The following is a 7,118-nucleotide window of genomic DNA, read 5'->3' as shown; positions in this document are numbered from 1 at the left end:
CCCTTGGGCAAAATGTCCTTCCTTCTATCACAGATAGAATTCTGCAGGCAGAATCAATGTCCAAACTCTGCCAAGACAGGGTAAGCAAGTCTTGAAAATTCCCTGCCTCATGAATATGTCTGTCAGACACATTGGTCCAGAATGCTGAAGATGATGTTCCACCATTATAGAGAATATTGGGTGGCTGTTCAGGAGCAAACTATCTTTGTCATCCTCTCATTTGGGAATCTGCCAAATGGCAATTCCTGTATAGTCAGGTAATCATTTTTATTCCTTCTCATGTCTCTGATGGGGTTGAAGATCAGATATTGTAGTTTTGCAATTAAGCTTAGTTGTTTAATGGTTAAGATGATTTTAGGTCTAGATAGATATTTTAAGGTGATAATGATCAGATATTATAGATGTTGATTTACGTTCAGAGTGTTAGACTCACCAAACTAGAAAAGATGTTTTCTTTAAAGCTGCTAAATACAAATAGCCAGAACACTATGAATGTAACATATATGTAAGTCCTGATTTTTCATAGTTCTTCTTTCTGTAGGTAGTTTATTGTATATATAAGTGTAATAATACAAATTAGTATGTAAAATATTTAATAAAAATTAAAAAAATATTCCTGTTTAATTTGCTTGGAAAAAAATTAACCTTTTCATAGCTAGAGTGTATATAACAAGATTAATTTCCATGTCAATTGATCTATTTGCTTAAGTATAATTATATGTGTCAATAAAAATAGAACATGCTATTTATTTATTGGGAACTACACATAAAGTTAACATAGAGAACTATAAAAATTATTAGAAAGAGAACATGGTTTGTTCTACTCTCTTGACTTTTGCAAAGGTTGGATAATTTTCTGATATGGCATATTTAATACTTCAATTACAATATTGTGTTTTTAAACTGAATTTAAAACACTTATAGTACATATCCAATAACTTAGCAAAACAAAATATTCTACTTTACTCAATGGGTGTTACATATCTGTAGGAACCACATCTTCAAATAAAAGTTAATTCCAATGATATTATAGGTCATTATAGAAACATTCAATTTGGTGTGGGAAAACTAAAATGAGCTAATTCATTCAAAGGTCTATATTTGGGAATGTGCCCAAGTGAGATACTTACAAATTAAACAGTTGGCAAAAATTCCTTAGATGAACAAGAAAGGTCAGTTTGAAATTTTATTTGGTAGATTTTAACAACTGCTCTCTAAACTGTAATTACAATTTAAGCAACCTCCATTGAAACATAACCATCTTAGCCTGTCACCCCTCACTGCCTACATGTAAGCCACAAGTATAAAAGCTACTGAAGAAATGTCCTAGATTGTTGATTGAATCCATGGACATTGCTCCCTATAACTGATGGAAATTTTAAAAGGGATCCAGATTTTACAAAAAAAAAAAAATCTAAATTTTGAGAATAAGACTAAGTTCCTAAGGCACTGAATTATGATAATAGTAACCCTTGCATTACAAAATCAGCCTTTTAAACTGTAAGCACAAGATTATAACATTTAGACAATGTATTATTATAATATTTTAAATTTTACATTACATTACTTAACAATACTTAGAATAATATCTCGTGCCACACACACAGTAGGCAAATGCCACTGCATCTCTAGATTTTATAACTCTTTTTGTATTGTAAAATCACATAAACTTTTTCTGTCAAGAATATATACCACAGCAGATATTAAGTTGTACTTACAATATGTTAAAGCCAAAATATATGTTAATGATGTGTTACTCTTTTTAAAGTTGGCTTTAAGGGTTCACATGTCTCACAAATGTTGAAGAATGTAGAAATTAAAATAAAGTGGCTGGAGAAATGATTCAGCATTTAAGATTGTATATTTTCTAGAGAATTAAAATTCAAATTCCAAATCATATGTCTGATGGCTCACAATGTTGTTAGGCATTGTAATCACATTTACAACACAACACACACACACACAAACACAAACACACACACACAAATAAAAACAAACTATAAAAAAGATTTTTAAATTGCAACTGCATTACTATTTGGATAAGAAATTATAACCAGTCTTCTTTAAGTTCTTTAACAATTTAGCTGAGTCAAATTTTAAATATGAGTATAAAGCAAAATATAATAGCATTTTCATTAGTATGAGGCCTATTTCTTGACCTTTCTTGCAATTATGTTATCTCTTTCTTTCTAAAATAGTTTGAAAAATACAGATATCAAATTATGTTTGCGAATCCTTTTGTGTTGATAATAATACAATGACATACGGGTGATGTAAAAGGCTTATTTGGATTATAGATCCCAATTACAAACAAGAAGAGTTAGCCATGCGCCACGAGAACGTTCTTGATTGCAGAGTCCTTACTTGGTTCAGAACATCACTTTTTGAGAGACCAAAAAGGCAACGTAGAACTAAGAAAGTCAGCAGACACAACGCAGGGTCCCTTAAGTCATGTTTCCATGATCCCCCACAAATAGCACCACAACATCTGTGAACCAAGCATTCATATCCAGGACCACTTAGGAGCCCATTCAATAATTCTACAAACACAAAACTGCAAGTGAAGTTGAAACTGACAATTCTGTATGAGGACAAAGAAAAAGATTTGGATAGTTGAAGTTGGTAAAGTCCTATTGAGAAAAAAAGAAACTACAACCACTACACCTTCTTGATTATCACTCACAAGCAGTTGGTCCTTCCACAAAGTCATGTTTGAATGCTGTTCTTTAGATGTAGAAAGGATACAGCACTGCGTCGTTATCTTATAGGAATCCAAATATCCACCGTTGCAATTAATCCTTAAAAACAAATTACAGCATAAAACCTAGGGGTGTGGGGAGTAATGCCAAGAAGGTCAAAAAATACTCCTGCAAAACGAAAATCTCCTAGTATGGTTCATGATTAAGATTTAATCTTGGCTCTGATTATCTCGTGTAATTTAAAGGGATGGGGAAACCTTTTTTTTTTTTTAACATTTCATTAGATATAACACTTTCTTGTGTTTCAGTACTGACAAGTAAAACAGCAGATGTCATTACTCTGCTCTAGATGAGTCACAGGGGAGGCTCCAGTTCACTATGAACAGCAAAACTCCCTCATTAGATGTGACCTTAAAATCTCATGTAGGATACAGAAAAGAATAATCCGTGTAATTTCTTCCAGAACCAGATGAACATAAAAGGGTTTTGAAATTCAATCAGAAGAAGTAAGTTTACTTACAAGGTCACTATTAGTTTGACCTGCATATTGCTCCTTCATTGAAGGCTTACTGGAATGTTCTTTGAGAGATTAACAAAACAGAGTAAGATATCTTGTTGTATTCATTCCAAGCTTCATAAATCCACAACCTATATATGAGATCTTTCAGGCATTATTATACAACTTTATTATCCAAATTTCTTATCAAGCATGGGCTTCAGGGAAGTTGAGAAAATATGGAAATTATGAGAATAAGAAGTATAGATTAGCTACCATTCTTAAAAAGGATATTGATAAGTAATTAATACTGAAGTATTTTAGTTATTTTAACCTTCCTTTCTTAGGAATTTAATATTTGACCAATCAGTGCATTCTGGTCTGTCTGTAAAAATCTTGCTTAGCATGCTCAAAAGAGTGGGTTTTATGTCTGATACCACACACACAAAAAAAGGTATTCTTATTTAAAAAAAAAAACAAATTATGTCCTTTATAAATTGTATATAAATTAGTGTTTCATGGAATCCATTTCAGGGTATTTTAGAATAGATTGTTTATTAACATTAGAATTGAGTTAGTTTAAAATTATAAATAGTATCTATTTCTATACGTGAGTAACTCATGTAATAAATCTCAGGCTGTCTTTAGTATATGTATTAATTTTCATCCACTAACAATTTTTAATCTTCTGGGTGCAATAAATTTTCTAATTTCTTCATCTTAAATTTACATAATATTCAACTATTATTCTACTAGGGGTGGGCTACAATGTTTAAAAAAAAGAAATTTGCACTAAATGTTCTCAAATTTTTCAGTTATGCTATCCACAATGCAATTCTTTAAATGGTGCCTATAGTTGTCCAGCCTAGTGCCTTTACCTAAGCTCTTGTTCTTCCCTGGAAATCTGTGCAGTTAGATAGTACTAACTATAAAAATAATTGTTTTTAAGACTTCTTTTTAATTTTAGATTAAGTAATAATTCATTGATTTAATATTATTATTTATTAATTTATTTACTTTATACTGCAATTGTAGCTCCCTACCACCTCTCCTCTCAGAAATGACACTAATAAGTGACATTTTAATTATATTCAGATAAAGTAGATTAGTGATCAAAAAATAGAACCAGAATAAGTCCATCTCTACTACCGTAAGTGTACATTTAAGACAAATCAAAAGACCCTATGTCTTGGCCACCAACACTGGACTCACTCTGCGCTGACAATGGAGACAGTTAGGGGATGTGCACAGCCTTTCCATCTTCTCCCAATTTCAATTCTCAAGTCTCATGAACAGATTTGTAGTAGACATCCTGATAAGGCTTCTTCTCCTTCTCCCTCTCAGCCCCCATTCCCAGAGGGCTACGAAGAGCTTCTCGTGCACTTTTTCTGCCTCACCCCCTCCTTGTATCTCAGTCAACAATGAAGGCAACTCTCTCCCTGCTAACCCTCTGGACACCACAGTCTAGAAATCCAAAAGGCAATATTCACTCTCCTTCCTTCCTGCTTTGCAAATCTGATTACCCAAATTAACCTCAGCTCTTGTTCAGACCTTACTTCCTCTCAGACCCCATTCCCATGTATTACACATATGTTCATGGCACATCCAGCTTTCATCTCCTCTGGATCCTGTAACACCAGCTTCCCCAATTCTCAGTTACTCCTGTCAGCGCCCAATATCCGGAAATATATTCAACGCATGATCCCCATTAGCCACATTCAACAGCAACACAGAAGGAGTCCCTACTAGGCAACCTATGTCTACCACAATCTAATAACACCCATGGAGGACAACAAAAGATGAGGAAAGGAACACCAACTCAGAAAAACAGGGCAAGACCTCAATAGATAAAATTGCAATAATCACTAACCCATATCCCTACCTTAAAGACAAAATAAACATAGCCAGGACAATATGTAGTCATTAGAGTACAGCAACCTTACTACATTAGGCCTTGAGGAATTCAACATATGGCGAAAGACAATAACTTCAAAAACAGCTATTATGAGTATATCCTTAAAGAGGATATGAGTAAATACATTAATGAAAACATAAAAATGTGATAGAATTAAATGAAGAAAAGAGTTTAATACATGAATGTGGAAATATAATCATTTAGGGGAAAAACCTGAGTTAAAATTGGAAAGGAAAAGTTTAGAAAGCATAACAAGAATTTTAGGCACAAGTATCATCAACAGAATACAAGAAATGAAAGAAAATTTCAGGCATTGAGGATGAGACAGAAGAAATAGGCACAAATGTATAGAAAATCTGCATACACTCTATAAAGAACAAATTCACAAATAATAGAAAAAGGAGAAAAAGAAATCCAATCAAAACTCACAAAAATATTTTCAACAAAATCATAAAAGAAAATAAAATTCCTAAACAAAAGAAAGGAGCTGTCCATCAAAGTACAAGAAACATGAAGAAGTGTAGATAGATAGGACCAGAAAAAAAAAAAACATTTTCTACAACACATAGTAATCAAAACACTAAAGGTACAGAACAAAGAAAATTATATTAAAAGATTTAAAGGGAAAAGATCAAGTATTTACATATTTTAGGAGGACCCTCTCTAAGTCCCTTTATACATGGACCCATTAGATTAACACCAGATTTCTCAAGGGAGATCCTTAAAGCCACAAAGTCCTGGAAAGTTGTTACACAGACTCTAAGAGAACACAGGTACCAGCCTAGACTACCCTAGGAGGCAAAATTTGAAAAAACAGTTGAGAAAAAAGTATTCTCATGATAAAGAACTAAATGTAAGTAATATCTATTACAACCTGAAATACACAAATGATACAAGAAGGAAAACTTCAATGTGATGCTAGAAATTTAGCAAGACCCAGCTATACCACTCTTGGGCATATACCCAAAAAGATGATTGACTGTACCACAAGGACACTTGCTCAACTGCATTCCTACTTGATTTTATTTGTTAAAGACAAATTGGGAACACCTAGATGTCTGTCCCTCAACTAAAAGCTGAATAACTAAAATGTGGTACATATACACAATGGAATACAAGCCAGTTAAAAACAAGGGCATCAGGTGAGTACCCTAGTAAGGAGAGAGGCGCCTGGCTTTAACATGGTCTCTGCTGCCTGTGTTTTGTTTTGTTTTGGTTTGTTTTGGTTTGGTTGTCACTTCTACCTGGCAGGGCTGCCTAGCTGGGCCACAAGGGAAGGGAATGCTCTCTGTCCTAATGCAATTTGATATGCAGGGGTGGGTTGGTGGGAGGGGTTTTCTTTGTCTGCAGAGTATAGGCTGGTGGGAGAAACATGGAGAGAGTTTGGGACTCAGGAAAAGTGAGGTGGAAGGGGACTATGATAAGGATGTAATAAAAATTTTTAAAAAATCTATCCTCAATAAAAGGAAAGTAACAAAAAGAAGAGAAAATGGAGGGATGAGTTGGCAAGGGAGGGAATATGGAGCATGTAAAAGTAAGGATCTTTAGAGGGCTTGCATGGAAAACTAATACATTAGGAGCTTCCTGAAATGTATACATTTTTGAAGCTGATATGAATGAATTCATCAAATACCCTAGTAGACAAATTTACATCAGGATGTGCCTCATCACCAAGTGAGGTTTCAAATGCCAAGAACGAGTTACATCCAATTGTGTTATGAGTCATAGGGTACCAATGGAACACCCAGTCAAACAAAGCTATTGATAGTTCTTTACAATTTGATGATAAGGCCTTATTTCTGAAGATAGTACATATACTACACCTTGAATTGCAGTAATCAAGCTGGTGAGTGGCATGATCATTCATTCCTACTGACTAGCATTCAAATTATTGGAAGTTTCTCTGTATATTGCCAAAGGAGAAACATAAACACCAACCCATCCACAAACTCTTTGATCTACAATGGTGTCTGGACTACAATAAATGCTAGTGCAATAGTGTCACAAA

Source organism: Acomys minous (assembly GCF_964271855.1).
Source record: "Acomys minous genome assembly, chromosome: 11".
In the NCBI taxonomy this organism is placed as follows: Eukaryota; Metazoa; Chordata; class Mammalia; order Rodentia; family Muridae; genus Acomys; species Acomys minous.
This window is presented reverse-complemented; position numbering follows the sequence as displayed.